Source organism: Zalophus californianus, chromosome 16 (genome assembly GCF_009762305.2).
Source record: "Zalophus californianus isolate mZalCal1 chromosome 16, mZalCal1.pri.v2, whole genome shotgun sequence".
Taxonomy (NCBI): Eukaryota; Metazoa; Chordata; class Mammalia; order Carnivora; family Otariidae; genus Zalophus; species Zalophus californianus.
Window position 1 is genome coordinate 54,306,611 of NC_045610.1, and position 17,175 is coordinate 54,323,785.

Genomic DNA, 17,175 nt, shown 5'->3' on the forward strand with positions numbered 1-17,175 from the left:
CGGGGGTAGGGGAGGATGCTCCTTCCCGTGGGACCACACTCGACCAATTGGCCCATCAACCCTCCCCCTGCAAAGATGCGACCCTATGCTTCCTTTTTGTTCTTCCACCATCCCCCATGGCCCGCTCCTTCCATTCTCCTAGGTGAGACATACATCCCTGGGGTCTGTTCCATGGAGTGCAGAGGCCTCCAAAAGACCAAGCCTGAGATCACCGAACAATAGGCCTTCAGGCTTTGTGTCCTCAGAGCACCCACCCCATGGCTCCCTTGACATCCTTATACCAACTGCCTTTGACACGGAGTCGAGCATGAAATGACACAGTGCACCCCTTACGTGTATGGGGTGAAATCACCATCTGCAGGGACATCGGAGGAGCTGGCCCAGCCGGAAGAGGGGAATGGTGTTCACGGCTGGTCAAGGCCCCTTGGGGCTGGTGGCCTCTGATCTGTAGAAAGGAAATTGCCAACGGGCAGCCTTGTGCACACACGGCCCCACACGCACCCTTCCCAGCACACACACACCTGAGGGCAGAGGATTCTTTGCTCAAGGTGATGCCTGTTCCCTTTGATGCTCGCCGGAGGTGTTCCCATTGGGTGAAAACCAGACCTCAATAAAACCGGGCATTATCAAGAGGCTGGTGGTTTGTGATTGCACCAGCCTGTTATCTCTGTGGCCCAGGGTGGGGCTGCTTTGTGGTTCTCCATTGAAAAGCATTAACTTCTAGGTGGATCAAAGACACTTCCGAACCAGCCAACCTGGGTCCCTTGTTTATCCGCAGGAGATTGTTCCTAAAGATGGACTTTAAAGATTAATAGGGACCCCAGTCCCACACTCCTCTCTGTCCTCTCCTTATCATGCAGCCTGACCCTCAGGGGCCACCTAATGGCCAATCACAAGGCCCTTCTCCTCTCCTTCTCCAGATGGCCCATATAACAACAGCTAATGGGGGACTGGGCCAGAGCAGGTCCAGCTCCGCTCTAACAATGAGGACCACGGGGACAGAGACACACCTGCTCGGAGGCCTTGCCGGAGCTCCTCTGTCCTCTGTGAGTCATGCCAGGGATGGGGTTCCACAGAATGACGGGTGCTACCCTCTTTCCTCGGGAGGGATCAACGGCCAGGTGCTCTCACCGGGTCCCTGAAGTCCCTTGCGGGACTCTACTGTCTACCCAGGCGTGTGAGGGCCCGTGGCCAGCCTGCAGTGAGGACACGGCGGGACCGCTGACTTGTCTGGATCTGGAACATCAAGGACTGTCAACCACGTGGGAGAAAAAGAGCACGTGCATTCAAGGGCTGCGGTGCTGGCGGGCTTCGGGGGCCCCGAATGTTCCTCCTCAGCACCCCGCAGGTCTGTCACGGGGCAGCTGGAGGCTTGCTGCAGCAGCCAGGCTTCCCTTCCGCGTCCGGAGTCCCTGGCTCAGTGTCTGGTCCCGAAGAGGCCAGCCTGAGTGCCTGAACAAGTGAATCCCTAGCGACATAGGCTAGTTATCTCAACAGGTGTGGGAGGGCCGCGGGCCACGGACACTCATCCCTACAGACAGGAGAACAGTCAGGAAGCACATCGCACTAGAGACATCTCTGCTTACAGAAACAGAGTCAAATCGAGCACCAAGTCCCGGATCTCGGGCAAGTTCCCTCAAATCTCTCTCACCCACGTGTTAAACGGGATACGAGCAGTACCTAGTCCGTCGCAGGACTGTCGTGAGGACTGAGTGAAATACAAGAGGCTCCTTACGTCTGTCTGTCACTATAATCACCTCTCTCCCTATCTGTACTAAAAAATACAGGAGCGCACTTCCCAGGAAGGGAGGACGATGAGTCACTGCTTGGTTATTTTCCTGGTCCAGACCAGACCTCACAGGTGTACGGGAACTCCAGGCCCATCGGACGGTACTTTTTTTTTTTTCCTTTTGAAATCAATAACGTTGTCTGTAGCCTTTAGATCCGTCCCGTGCTCCCTCCCTAGAACGTGTGGGGGTGCGTGCCCGATACCGGGCCCCTCCTCAAGAGCCCCCACGGTGAACGAGGCAGCCTCAGCTGAGGACGGGGCTGAGGCGAGGACACGAGCTCCGCGGCTGCTCAACCTGGAAGCGCGTGGACGTCCTTCGCCTCCAGCGCCTGGGTCCCGACCTTGCGTCTCTCCTCCTTCCAAACTGTGTCCACTCCTCCTGGGGCCTCTGGGCTGGGCCGCCCGCTCTTTCCCCCTCACTGGAGACACTAGCACCCGGAGAGCCAGCTCAGGCTGCCCCGACGGGAAAGGGGGCCCCCAGGGCCCGGGCCCAGCACCGCCCGGACGGCATGTGGCGCGGGCGCCAAGGGCACAGGCGGGACGCGGGGCCTCGGCACCCGCCCGTCACGACGCGGCCAGGCTGCTACCCAAGGCTGCAGCTGGGTTCTCAGAGGCCGGGGGAGGTCAGGCAGCAAGTTCACGGGACGGGCCACCCACACGGCACATCAGCGCTGCTGGACTGTCCCCGGGGCCCGCACGGCTCTGGCCCTTGGCCCTGACTCGGAACACTCCACCATATGGCCTCCCTCAGGGAGGATGAGAGGAGGAAAAGAATAAACTGGGGGCAAGAGAGAGCCACACCTCCCTCTGGGCGCCAGGGACCCTTCCCAGGCTTGGGGGAGGGAAGGCTGGAACCGTCGAGGCAGCAGGTCTGAGAAAAGCAGGCAGGTGTCACTACAGAAAATGGGCAACTAAGACCGCAGGGTGCCCACGATGAGACGGGGGTCCTCCCCTCTCCGTGCTCTGCACGCAGCCCCCAGAGAGGCTCCCAGGGTTGGATCTGAACTCCCGATGGCCTGAACCTTGGGTTACTTCACACTTTTCTAGTTAAAACCCAAACTGGATTTTCATGTTTGCAGAGACAGCTTTGACCAGAAGTGTAGGCAGCAAAACAAAACAGGAAGGGAAGGATCTCTCTTGTTCTCTCTCCCTCCCTCTAAAAGTACAGGGCGGCGGGGGGGTGGGGGGGGGGCGAGGGGGCAGACAAAATCTTGGCAGCCTGGGCCTCTAGGTCCCCCGGAGCCTGGAGCCTGCCTGTGTTCTGTTGAAAGCTTTTCTCTTTCCTTTGGTCCCGCAGATACCAGTTGGTTGGTCACTGGTCGGGGCAGGGGTGGGGGTGGAGGGGAGCTGGGTGAAGCCCCGGGAAAGAGAAGAAAGAGGTAAAGAACGGAGTCTGTGGCGCAGCTGCGGAGAAAAGAGCCTGAGTGCCTCATCTGGACGGAAGGCAGCCTTCCCAGGTTCCTCGGCATGCTGGGACTTGCTGGAAACCAGAGCCCCGGCTGGCAGGACGAGGGTGGACAGTGGAACCAGAATTCAAAGGGGCAGCCGGAGGAGGGGTGGCCCCACGGGGTGGGGAGGGGAGGGGGAGGCTTCAGTGAATCATATAAATTAGAGACAGAAAGGATGTCAGGCCACCTTCACTTCCTTCCTCTCCTAATGTGAATTATCTCATTAGCCCTGAGTTTCCCAGAGGCTGACTCTAAATGATTCCTGTAATGGGGAGTTCAGTCCCCAGCCTCCCTATGGGGTCGGACTCCTAGGAGGGCTACAAAAGGGCTCTTAAAGGGACAGTAGCAAAGCACGCCAGCCACTCTACACGACGCGGGGCGCCTTCTGCGGAGGCTTCACGCTGCGACGTCATTCAGACCCTTGCGCCCCGTGTTTCCACATACAGGAAGCCACTGTGAGAAAACAGTCATGGACATCGGGACAGGCTCGTTAACGACACCCCTTCCCCCCAAAAAATGAGAGTCCCCGTTCTAACCCCTGGCACCTGTAAATGTCATCTCATGTGGCAAAAGGGACTTGGCAAGTGGGATTAAGTTAAGGGTCTTGAAATGGGGAGAGGATCCTGGATTATCCAGATGGGCCCTAAATGCCACCACAAAGGTCCTTCTCAGAGGGAGGCAGACGTAGGGCTGAGTACAGAGAGAAGAACGGACGTGAACACCGAGGCAGAGGCTGACGTGATGTGGCCACAAGCCAAGGAGTGTGGCAGCCTCCAGAGGCTGCAGGAGGCCAGGAACGACTCTTCCCTGGAGCCTCCAGAAGGAACCGGCCCTGCCCACAACTTGATTTCAGTCCCGTAAGACTCATTTCAGACTTCTGGCTGCCAGACCTGTAAGACAGCACATTTGTGGTTTTTGTTTTTGTTTTTAAGAGAGAGAGCACGCATATGCCAGCAGGGCAGTGGCAGGGAGGGGCAGAAGGAGAGGGAGAGAGAGAGAATCTCAAGTAGGCTCCATGCCCAGCGCGTGAGCCCAGGGAGGGCCTTGAATGACCCTGAGATCATGACCTGAGCCAAAAATCAGGAGTTGGACGCTTAACCGACCGAGCCACCCAGGCGCCTTACATTTGTGTTGTTTTAAACCACCAGGCTGGTGGTGACGTGTTATGGCAGCCCTCCGAAACTAAGACGGATATGGATCAAGTTCTTGCTACCAGGATGGACTTCAGAGCCTTTCACAGCCAAAGAAGAAATGTGGGAAGCATCAAAGAACTGTTCAACCATAACTATGGGGTGGGTCCTACAATGAAATACGATACAACCATAAAGACACTGAAATATTATTTTTTTAAAAAAAATAAGGGATGAATATATAACTGAGTATGGATCCTGAATGTTTTCCTTGCCTTTTAGAAAATTTTCTAACGCTAAGCACCTTATAACTACCCCTGTCATCCTATAAGTCACAATTTGGCAGAGAGAGTCCAAGAATCCAAGGTCGGCACCTTTCTGGATTGTGAAGACTGCCCCCTGGCAGAAGGGCTCTGCTCCACACGCACCTCAGCCTGGCATCACGGCCCTCCACCCACGGGCCAACGGGCCTGCAGACTCTCGCCCCTAACATATGAACCAGTCCTGTCTCCTTACACGCAATCTGGTCCCCTGGATTCCTCACCTCAAGCCTGTTCCCCTAACCCGCCACAGAGCACGTTCTCGTCTGCCTCATACTCTTCTGCTGAGGCCGTCCTAACAAATGGCCACAATCTGGTGGCAAAAAGCAACAGACACTTCTGTTCTCCTAGTTCAGGAGGACAGAAGTCCAAAATCAGGGTGTGGGCAGGGCTGGTTCCTTCCAGAGGCCAGGAGGGGGAACCCATTCCAGGGGTGTGTCCCAGCAGTTACTGCTGGCTGCTAGCCGTCTTTGGCCTGCGGACCCCTCCCTCCAATGTCTGTTCCCATCTGGAGATCCCCATCCTCTCTGTGTCTCTCTGATCCCCCCCTGCTCCTCTCAGGACTTGTCAGGTGTGTCCTTCATGAATCGTATCTGCAGAGACCCTATTTGCAAACACATGGTCACGTCTGAGGTTCTGGGTGGCCGTGACTTCTGGGGGATGCTCGTCGATGCACTGCAGATGGCCTGCAGCGACACTCTCTCCTCCAGCTTCCTTTACTTCAGGTCTCAGCAACTCCATAAGGTCTTCTTGGATCTTCCCGGTCCCTTCTGGAAGGACCTGGAGGCAGCCGGAGTCTCCTGAAACGACGAGGGCGGGCGGCCTCAGCAGAGATGGAATTCTCCACTGTGCCAGGGTTCCCACGGAGAACACCTCTCCGGAAAGACTCAGAGGAGATCCTGGGCTGGACGGGAGACGGAAGGAGATGGTCAGGCAGAGTCTGGCTTTACGAGAGCAAGGACAGAACCCAAGCCACTTGGCATGGTGCTGGGCAAGGAGAAGGCACTCGCCAGATGTTTACTGCCCCACCAGAGAGGCCCCCGCAAACCTCACCGTTCCTCCTTTCAATGAATGTGTGGAACATTTTGGAACAAAACAAAGAATTTGACAATTTGTATATTCAACGACTATTTGTGGAGCGTCTCCACAGTGAACCACACTACGAGATACAATGTGACGCAACTATACGCCTCTTTCTTCTTTCATGATAAGACGGTGACAGACCACATGGCCAGAGACACCTAAATCAGCACCTCCATGATGATGTGGACTCAGACTCAGCACCCCCAGAGTTTCTAATATGGGCAGGTGGCGGGTTCCTCAGGAAAGCCTAAGAGATAAGGCCCTTCCTTGCTCCTTCTCGGCCCACTGGGGAAGGGAGAGAAGGCAGAGGAACATTCTCTGCTGCAGCCAAGGGCAGGCTCTCCGTTCCTGCTGCAGCCCAGACAAAGCACACCTGCCGGGCGGTGACTTATCAGCTGTGGGAGGCCCACGAAGCTCTTAAGCCCCAGGTGGGTGCCTGGAAAGCCACCCTCCCAGGGGAGCGCAGACCTCGGGCCCCGCTTGGCTGCTAATCACCACAAGCACCACGGTGCCTCACCCCCGAGCTGGGTGGCCCTTAGCCACTCCCAAAGCCTCGCCACATTGCTCAGTGATCTCAGCTGGCCTCACACAGACCCTGGCAAGTAAGCAGGACAAGTGATGTTATTCTTCCCACTTTACAGATGGGGAAACCGCCTGAGCGTTCGAGGACTTGCTCGGGGCCACCCAGGGAGTATGTGGCCCAGGCGGTAGCCCAGGACGCTCCTTCTGCAGCCCGGGCAGGCAAATGGCGTCCCCACCGCCCCTGTACGGCCCACGAGGACTTCAGGGCTTTACACGGGAGACAACAAATATCAGGGGGTGGCTCTTCCCTCCGCGTGCTGGGCTGCTTTTTTGGGACCCTGGGGAGCATGACTTCCTAAAACTCCCACCTCTTCCTATTCAATCCACCTTCCTCCTCCTGCTTGACGGCTGGACGTAGGAGGGCAGGGACCAGCAGGGGCGGGCAGGACTTGGGTCTGGGCTGGGCCTCTCCCAAGAGCGTCGAAGCATGCCTTTTGGGATCCGGAAGGAGAAGCTCTTGCGTACGTGTGTGCTTTTCCAGGCATAGAGAAAAGAGACCTGAAGGCCTAGCTCGGCTCTCGAGCTTTGCCGACCTGCCCCACAGAGATTCTCAAAGCCGGCCCTCTGTTTCACCAAGCTGTCTCAAGCAGCCCCAGGAAGGGGCTGGGTGGCTTCAGGGCAGGAAAGAGCGAGAAGAACACTACCCTCTTCTGGGGCCACGGGTCAGCAGGGCTGCTGAGTTAATGACCCTCGGGTTGGGCCTCCAGGGGAGGAGGCAGGGTTCCTTGGCTGGGGCCCCTGGCATGAGGAGCCCACACCACCCAAAGGCATTCACGGCAGAGCTGGTGGGGGCCCAGGAACCAGGACTCTGCAGGCGGCACCTGCAGGGCAGGGGAGGGCAGGCAGGGCCAGCCCCATCCACAGCCCGCTCCGCCTAGAATGCCCGGGTTCAGGCTGGCTCCTGGGACCTAATCTTCCAGCCAAGGCTTCCCCTTACCAAACCATTTCTCGGTGCCCTTCCTCATCCCATGTGGAGTTCTGTGTCATCCTCAAAGCACCTGGGGAGACAGGGTACAAGCCAGAGCTGCATGGGCTCCTCTGCCTTCAGGTTCAGGCCAGAGAGGCACCCTACGAAGGTGAGGGGATGGCGTGCAGGCTGTGGAAAGCCCAGCCGCCTCCAGCAATCTAGGCCAGCGTCCGGTTCCCATGACACCCTTACTGGCAGCGTTAATAACTAACCACGTCCCAGACAGGTGCTGACGGCCTGCCCTTAGGAGTTCTCGTTCAGGGTTGACAGTGAGTCACTTCCCTTTTACAGTTTGCTAGCAGACTGAGTCACCCTGAGGCCGAGCCTTCCACACAAGTTCTCACACCTGGGCCAAGTCACATTTGCGCCCATGCCTTCGACCCCCTACTCTCCGGTCGGCTGGGCCCTGCGAAGCTGACCCTCATGGCCGAGGCCACACAGCGTCCCCCGTGACCCAGCCTCTGCCCTGCCCCCGCCCCACCCACCCCCTCCACAGGGACAGTGACAGGGGCCCGAGGAGTCCGGAGAGATGTCTGAAAGAGGGGTGCCTGACAGGTGGTCCCCTGGGCCCAATGCTGGGTTAGGTCTCTGTCGCCCTGGACCTTTACCCCAAAGAGCGCCCTCATATCTTCCCACCCCTCCGCTGGCAAATAAGGGAAGACTGGACGTAGAAAGTTCTAGATGAGGAGCCAAAGGACAAAACTGTGAAGCCATGTTAGCTCCATCATTCTGGGGAGGGACAGAGGCTGTGGGGTGGTAAACTGAGTCCCATGACTGTCCACATGCTCTCTGTGCGCTGTGTCAGGCGGGAGGCAGGCCTGGCCCAGCAGGACCAGGCTCCACGTGCTCTGGAGACACATATTAAATAAATAAACCTCGCCTCGGAGAACAAACCATCAGGGAACCCTTCCTTTTCCCACTCTTGAATGGTATTTTCCTACAAGAAGGTTTTTTATTCAAAAGAGAAGGAGAGAGAGAGAGAAAAAAAATACGAAAAATTAAAAAGAGGCAAAAAGAAGAAAACACAAAACAAAACAAAAAACAAACCAACCCCAAAACCCCACTGAAATAGTTTGGGGATTTTACTCTTTTTTTAATCCTCAGAAAGCCCTTCCCGCTACCTGGTTTCTAAAACAGACCATAAACACAGATGACATCAGGCTGGACAGCGCTGGGCATCTTGCCGCCAGGGGTGCCCGGCAGGTGTGAGACTGACAGGCTGAGAAGAGATGACACTATTTCTATCATCAGAAGATGAAAACCAAGGCAGGGGGAAGGACAGGAGAGGCCGCGCGCCCAGGTGTGGCAGGAAACCTGACACCCCGCCAGCCGCTGGCCTTTCGGGTGAACCCCTCTTGTCTCGATGGGGCGACAGGGCGCTCCCTGGGGGCGGGTGGCCGCACGTCCCCCACCTCCCGCGTATCCGAGTGCAACCCATCCGCGGGGCTCCGAAAGCATGGCTGCAGTGCTGGGCGCCCCACGGAGCCCCCCCCCGCCCGGGACTTTCCGAACTGCATTCGGAAATCGGCTTTGGCAGCAGCGGCCATGATGCACCCTCGCAGGCCGCGAGGGGCTTTCTCTGCTACACGCGTCCTGCACATCGTGTCCGGGGACGCGGCCGGCCATGCTGCATCCCCAGCGCCGAGGGGACAGATGCCAGAGTGGAGAGAGGCTCCACCCCCGGTGGCTGGCTCGGAGAGACCAAGTGAGTCATCGGGCCTGAGCAGTGACCATGATGTCCCAGGGTGAAGTGGGGGAGGCCTGGGGATGGAGCCCGCTGCACAGACGCAAGCCACGGTGACTCACATTTGGACCCCGAGGGGAAGTTCCATCTGCGAGTCCTCTGGATGGCTCTCGTCCCCTGGGGTGAGGTCATCCCCGCTGCCGCTCAGAACTGGGACTTGCTTCTTTCTCCCAGAGCCCCGGCGTCCCACTTTCAATTATGGTTATGGCAGAAATCCTCATTTCAGCCACAGCACCTCTCCCTATGCAGCCCCCCACCCTGCACACACAGGACGGATGGACCTGAGCAGAGAGCGTCCTCCCTGCGTGTCAGGCTTTCTCATCTGTAAGAAAAAAAAAAAGTTCTTCCTCCTGATGATGTCACACAGGAGCCCCGGGGGCCAAGAGGCAGTGACTGCGACAGGGCTTTAAAAGGAAGTGCACTAAATCAGCGCCAGTGGGTACCACCATGTGGTTACTGCTTCAGACTCCAGCCATGTGGGCCTCCATCTTGCTCCACGTTCCCGGGAGCCATGGGTCTGGAAGTAGAGGAGAGCAGGGCCATGGCTAGAAAGTGTCCCCAGCAGAGTCAGTGCCCAGGAGCTCGGCTGAGTCGTTCAGAAATACCCATACACGCTGCTAAGGGTTTACCGGGGTTTACTGAGGAGGAGGAGGTCCTGGCCTCCATCCTCAGCTGGTTCCTCTGCCATATGCACAGGAGACAGAGAAGTCCCCCAAGACAGGAGCGAGGCGTGTGCCCTGACGGGCTTAAGTTTTCAGTGCACTTAAGATCACAGGACATTAGCTAACAACCACCAAGACCAGGTCCTCATGGAAGCGTTCTGAGAAACACACATTGTGTCAGGCATGAGCTCAGGAGCACGCTGAGCCAGCCCCACCTGCATGGTCACTGCGACCACAGGACAGGAAGGACAAACGGCGAACGAGGACATTCCTGCAACTGTCAGCGGAGGAGGAAGATGAGGCGAAGGCATAGGGGAACACGGAGAGGGCCCCAAGAGGGCTGTGCAGAGACCACGAGGGACAGCCTCGAGCTGCATCTTTGAGGGCAGCCGCTCCCCTCACTGCCCTCCCCACAACTAGAACGGGACAATGAGGGCCTCTGGTCTCCCCCCTCCCATAATTTCCCCCCATTCCCTTCTGTTTCCCCTTTCCCTTCTCTTCCTTGCTGCTGACCCCGCAGCGGGCCTGTCCGACGCCTGGTGGCTCTGCAAGCAGGGAGGAGCGGAGACGGACCCTCGTGGGAAGCCACCACCCCGGTGCAAGAGGCCATCCTAAGTTAGGCAATCACAGCTGTTGAGAACCAGCCCCTGAGGAACGGCCTGGAAGCTTCTCTGCTCATCCCCACTGTAAATGCCATTCCGTTGTCACGTACATGGGATTGGGCAGGACAGGAACAAGCACCTCAATGCCCCTTCCGTCCGTGCCATCGCCCCTCCACTGCTCTGCCCCTCTCAGTCTCCGTACCAGCCCTTAGGAAGTGCGACCACAGCACGCTTGTCTCAGAATCCTGCTGTGGCTCCCAGGTCCCTCAGTGAGAAAGCCTGAAGCCCCCCCACCACCTCGCCCCCCAGGCTCTCCCTGACCTGGGCCTCATTCCAACCCCACCGGTGCTCCTGTCACTGTTCCCTCTGCAGAACACTCTTCCCCAGCGTGTTCACCGGCTGGCTCCTTCAAGCCTGTGCTCAGGGGTCACCTCCTCAGTGGGGTGCCTGCCCTGCTCAACACTGCAACCTGCCCTCCCGTCCCTGCCCTGCACACTTGGCCTGCCTTTCCTGCCCCCATGTCTGCTCTTCTGCACAACACTATCACCTTATGTGTGAAATAATTAACATATTTACTATTTTGCTGTTCATCATCTACCCTCCCCCACACTACAAGGCCAGTCCCATGACAGCAGGATGGTGTTCTCTGCCTAGAATAGTCCTGGCACACAGTGGGCCTCCCAAAACGCTCTGTTAGGCCGTTCCCAAGGGTGCAAGGGGCCCTGGATCTTAGGGAATGACCTGCTATTCAGGCTGAGGTCACCTGGGGAGGGCAGGCAGAGGGGGGGCTAAGGAGGAGGGTGCTGTGTTCACAAAGGCAGTGCCCACAATCGGCCTGGAAATTCCCCTGGAGTCACTCAGTCACACCCCTGCCCCAACTCACACACGGCCTGCCAGTCACCCAAGCACACACAGCCACGAAGGAACCCCTTCACCAACCGACTCCTCCCCAGGCCCACCCTCCCCCCTGGGATCCACACCATCATCGGAGCGCCTCGTCTCTGCAGAAAACATGCAGGAAGGCAGGGACGGGGTAGAAGAAACACCCAAGTAACAGAAAACAGGCCCCACTCCGCCCCCAGCGCTGTCAAGGCACCAGTGGGGGAGGAGAACGGAAGCTCATGTTGCAGCTGAAAGAGCATCCAGTGCCCTGGGGGGGCCCCTGTGCCTGTGGGGTTTTGAGGAGGTGAGCACAGAGATGGCGACATGGCAGCGAGCTGGGGGTGAGCACGGGGGCAGGGTGTGGAAATACTCCAGGTTTGGGGGGAGGATACAAAGCAGGTCAGTTTGGCTGTGAGGACCCAAATTTGGGTGGGAAGTGGTAGCAATTAAGATTAAGTGTCCGGTGAGAATCCGTTGCCGGGATAACCAGTAAGGAACTATGACAAGGTTGCTTTTTGGTTTTGTTTTGCTTTTTTTTTTTTTTTTTTTTTTTAAATCAGAAAGTGGCATGATGAATACTGGGTTTAAGAAAGAAGTTTAGAGAAGACACAGGTAGGATTATTTTGGGAAAGAAAGGCTGGAAATCCAAAGGTCGGAGCCCCTCGTGAGGATCCCAGCTTGTGCTACCAAAGTCAAGATCAACAGGGTGGCTGGGAGAAGGGAGGGGAAGGATCAAATCCGAAAAAATTGCCGGGGAGCAACTGCCAGGATTTAGTGTCCTAGAGGATGGAGGAGTTAACACCATTGGACATCTTCCTTCTGCCTGATCCATGCGGAGTCAGATACATAAGGAAGGGAAGAGATAGGGCATCTGTCATGGTCTAGACTTTTATTGGTATTCACTGTATTATCTCATGTAACTCACGACCTCCCTGAGGACAAGGTATCAGCATCTTCTAGGTGAGGAAACAGAGGCTTAATAATTCACCCAAGATCCTATCCAGAGCTAACGGGAAAAAAAAAAACACCCTGCTGACATTAACTGTGTGCTTAACCCATCCCAGGCACTATGCTGGGCACTTCACCCCCGAATCCTCTCATCTCATGCCACGACATGGCAGGGATGGCTCTTTCATTGTCCCCATTTTACAGATGGGAAAACTGAGGGCTAGGGAAGTGAAGGTCAGCAGCCTAGAGAAGGAGGCAGTGATAGAAGGCAACCCCGGGTGAGGAAGCGTTCCTCTGCTTCCTCATCTGTAGGTTGGGTATGACATGCTCACCTGCTGGTGAGGTGAGAACGAGTTTACCCAGGTAGACGCCGTGAGAACCCAGCCCACCTGGAATTCACTGCAGTGACTGTTAGTATTTATTAACCTGTGTCTCTGGACCTTCTCCGGCAGCTAACTGCAAGGCTCCTGCCTGCCAATCAGCCCTCTGGGCTAGCATGCAGGTGCAGGTGCACTAGGGATGTCTGGAAAAAGGAGGTTTGCTGCAGAAGGAATAAACCCCCCCGAGCGAGACGAGCAGCAGGAGTGTGGCTCCTCTCTGACTACCGCCCGCCCACTCACCTTCTTTCTTGTCCTTCTTTCTTGGCTTGGAGCACCTCCCCAGGTCAGCCTCAAACGTCTGATTTCACCTAGAAAAAGAAGGGAGAGTTATACCTGGAAAGAACATAGTAAAACTCATCTTCAAACTTAAAATATAGAGGGAGCGGTCTCTGAATGCCAGCCAACCTCCCAAGGACAAAGGAGTTTAATAATTGTTTAGTCTTTACTATAGAATAAAACTACATTCGTTCTGAATCAAGGCAAAAATCCATTTCCTTTGTCACAGACACGGCAAACGGGAAGGATACTTTCAAAGAAATACAGGTGATCATCCTAATACCTAGACCTACAAGAAAATGAAATGAGTATTACAATGGATAGCAATCTTTTTCCAAGTTAAAACAAATTTACAGTGGACCTTTACCAAAAACAGTAATAATAATAATCTATTGCCACAGTCCTGAGTTGTACTGTTTTGGGGGGCCCTTTTACATGACACTTTTCTGAATTATTTTATGTTCTGGCCTCATGGCACGTCTGAATTCATGACATGGGACAGCACATGAGGAACATCTAGCTCTGTGCCCGGTCCCTATCTTTATTAGCTATACTTTCATTTACTCCTTTATAAGTTTCTGGAGTGCAAGGCTATTGCGTGTCATCCCTATAATCCCTAAGCAAATGTGCAAGGTTACAGGCAGAGTTGGCGCTGCTGCTAAAATAGATATTTAATCTCTAAATCCGACCTCTGTCCAACCTGATTCAGACACCAAGAAGAGTAGTATTTCAAAAGGTGTTTAAGTTAATAGCCCCATTCTAAGCTTCCCCATCATTAGGCTCAAAGAAATCACTCTAGACCCCTAGGTTGGCAAATGAAAACAGAGAGAAGAAAGAAAAAAGGGGAAAAATAATACCATCAGATTTGAAACAGAAAACTTGTAACCTTCACTCACAAGGGAGAGGACTGTTTGGGTGGTGTTTTGTTCTTTCGCTGGATGCACACATACATACATCATCTTGCGGCTTGGATCACTCCTGTGGTTCCTAGAGTTACAGAGGACAGGGTCCAGGCTAGTACTCTGTGGCCAACCCCATCAACCAATGCCTACCACCAGGACAGCATCCCCTGTGCCCCAGAAACCCCCCCAACCTGGGGACACACGTCTGCTGGGCCAGCTTCTTCCACCATGCCCACCAACTTATCCCAAGACCAACCTTAAAAGCCACGTGGGGCTCTCGACTACAGGGCAAGGAACTCAAGCATTTTAGCTCCGATGTACCATGCAACACCCGAGACCTAACTAGATGCCTTGCCCATGCTAGAAAATTCATCAAAAAGAAGCAAGCGAAACCACAACATACCCTCCAACTCCAAGTCAGGCAGCAGAATGGATTCTTGCTCCTGTTACTGCTTTATATAACACCACCCCCACGCCCAACCCACGTTCAGTTTGTTAGGTGGGGAGCATCCCATAACCTTATTCAAGCTAAAGCTTAGAGGAATGGAAATGATTCCAGCCTTACCCTTCCAGGGGAGATAGGAAATTTAAGACAAGTCAATCTAAGCTCACCTGGCCCCAAGACATCTCAATCCAACCCGTGTAAGAGCAGACCTTGGGAAACTTAAACCCTATGGTAAGGGGGACAAGATTTGGAGGGCAGAAAGGGTTCTCATAGTCCAGGTTCCCAGACTTGGCTACCTGCTGAAACCACTGTCCCCCTCCCCCCCCCTCTCCGGGCAGCTGGAAAATCATCCTGAAGCCCGGGTCCTACTCCCAGAGGTTTCTGATTGGCATAAACTCAAGTCTGAGCATTGGGTTAAAAAGAAAAAAAAAAAATTAAGCTCCCCAGGTAAGTCTAATATGCATCAAAATGGAAGGATCATCTGGAGATTCTGTTAAAATTCAAATTCAATGGGTTTGAGGTGGCAGCCTGAGATCCTGCGTTTCTAATAAGCTCCTGGGTAAACCCAACACTGGTGGTCCACAGAACACACTCTGGGTAGCCAGGGCTTAGCAGGGACACCCCCAAACACCTGCCTTATGTCCCCTTCCCCAGAAACCTCGGGCAAATGGACGCCACCCCACCCTTACTACCCTTCCCACGGCCTGTCCAGCAGGCCCCAAGACCCGCCCAGCTGACTTCCAGAGTGCCAGATGGGGAGAGACATCACTCATATCCCAAGAGACAGCTGCCCGCCTCCCCCTTAATCCAGTTCTCGGCAATCCAACCCCCAGCCTGAAACAGACTCTAAGATAAACATGGGAATCAACAGAACGGCTTGTTTCTGCGCTGTTCCTTAAAATGAGCGGGGCTCCTCCCCTTTGCTTTTCGTGTCCACAGGCCTATCCAGGGCAGGTAGGCTGCAGGGCCTCTGGGAAGCCTGGAGGGACCATGGATGCAGCCTCCCCTGTCCACGGTACCCTGGCTCCGCATCCACCATGCAGAGCCCTGCACACCCACCCCGCTGCCTTTCTGTCCTCGGTGTGGACCACGGCAGGACCCGGAGTGGATGGCACTCCCTCGGAACAGGCCAATGGCAGCAGGCCACGCCTGGCACCAGACCTCTGAGGGAGGCCAGAGCTTGCCACGGGCTGCCCACAACCGGCCCCCAAAGGTCCCTCCTTTCCATCTGTACCCCTCACCCCAACTAGTTCCTTCCGGGTGTCTCCAGGGATGCCTTGAGCCGAACACCACCTAGTGGTTCTTGGCCCAACCACCTCCAGCCAAGATGGAAGGGGGCTGGTCCTCCGGGATCCCTCCGACTGAGGAACAAAAGCCCAGCAGGTGAGGCCACAAGAAGACACTGGCCTGGAATGCGTCCAGTCCCACCCCAGCCCACCGCCTCTCCAGAAAGCGCACCACCTAGGCTGTCATCATGCAGACAACGGAAGGCCACGCTCTGCAACAGAGGGAGGGTAGGCCGGGGGAGGGCAGGCAATACAGGTGAGCTCAAACAGGGGCTTTTAACACTCTATAAGTGAGCGGCCCCTCTTTGGCCAAAAGAAGGGTTGCAGGTTGGGAGAACTCTTGGACCTTCTGAACAGGTCCGACGTCAGAGGGGAGTGACTTCCACAGAGCAGGTCAGGTAGCTGGCAGGAAGCCAAACCACTGGGTCCCCTTTCGAGGCACATACCTAAGGCTGACGCCCGCTGAGCGCAGAAGGCAGCACCCAGGACCCCCATCCGCGAAAATGTTCTAATTTCTTATAAAATTAGAAGGAATAAAAGGAGTATAATATGAATGCCTATATAACAACAAATCTATCCTTACACCACTGCAATCATAAAATGTCATTTTTAATTTTTTTTTTTTTTTTTTTTTTTTAATGTTGGAAGGGGCTCATGAAGACAAAAGTGCCTAAGGTCACAAGCATCTAATCCAGCTCGGAGTTTGACTTCCTTCCAACCTCCAAACTCGCCACCCTTTATGCGGACCCTTTGTTGAAGGCCCTGGGCAATCCTCAACACCACTGCTCTTTCCCGGAGCCCCCCCGCCCCAGCCCTAAGTGCTTCCCAGCGACGCTCCCCTGACTCTGTCCCCAGCTCATCTGTTCCATGCAGGTGCACCGGGCCTGCTTCGGACCAGGCAGACACTCCAGCTCCCACCCCCGCTGTGTGAAAGCGGCTCAGCCTGGCAGGTAGAGCCAGCACCTCCGAAGTCCAAACACACGCTCAGCCCCCTGCAGCCTAAACACTGAGCATACATCACACCCAGGCCTATAAAAGATAATTGCACAATCTGATCTGGCAAATGAGGCCCATGGAACCGTCTACTTCATACAATGAATTCAAGGGTTGTATTGGCAGGAAAAATTAACCTGGATCTTTAACGGGATATGCCCCCAGGTCAGGATTAGGGTTTATTTATCTTTTTTAATTTTCTTGCTGAGGAAGGGTGGTAAGGCGTTCTCTGCTGCCCACCCTGTTCTCCTGCCCACCCCATCCTGGTCTGGCTTTCAGATGGGTCAGCTGCCCAGTGGTCTTGCCCACAAACTAACTCACTCCAGCTAAAATCAAACAGAGCCCCAACCAGAATAGATAGATAGATAGATAGACAGACAGACAGGTAGTTGTTTTTTCACAAAAGAAAATTTGGGACATCCCAAACTCAAATCAAGAGCTTTATTAATTGGCACTAATTCAGTACAACTAAACAAAAGGACTGACATGCCCAGATGGCAATTTACCTCCTAATTATTCTGGCCCAACTGTGAAATGTGTACTTGGAGAACACTCATATGTGCACATTTCCCTAAATACACTGTCTCTCTCTCTCCCACTCCCTCCATCTCCCTCCCACCTGCCCTCCAAGGAGCCTCGAGACGAGATGCCTATTAACAGGAGCCGGTGCCCATCTCCTTAGCTCATAAACAGCTAGAACACCAAAGAAGAACTGTTACTGGAATGTTAGGACAAG

General features: G+C 55.1%; 1 long non-coding RNA gene across 2 annotated transcripts in view; it reads right to left on the reverse strand.

Moving 5' to 3' along the window:
* The window catches only part of LOC113939729, a 150,860-nt gene that overhangs the window by 11,932 nt on the left and 121,753 nt on the right, over nucleotides 1–17,175 (reverse strand). Inside the window, exons 2-3 of one of the 2 annotated variants that reach the window (XR_003525327.2) lie at nucleotides 12,778–12,845; nucleotides 1,011–5,591 (exon numbers count right to left, since the gene is read on the reverse strand). This is a non-coding gene — a long non-coding RNA (uncharacterized LOC113939729). The remainder of the gene's footprint in view (nucleotides 1–1,010; nucleotides 5,592–12,777; nucleotides 12,846–17,175) is intronic. The other variant, XR_003525328.2, reaches the window with a different exon arrangement.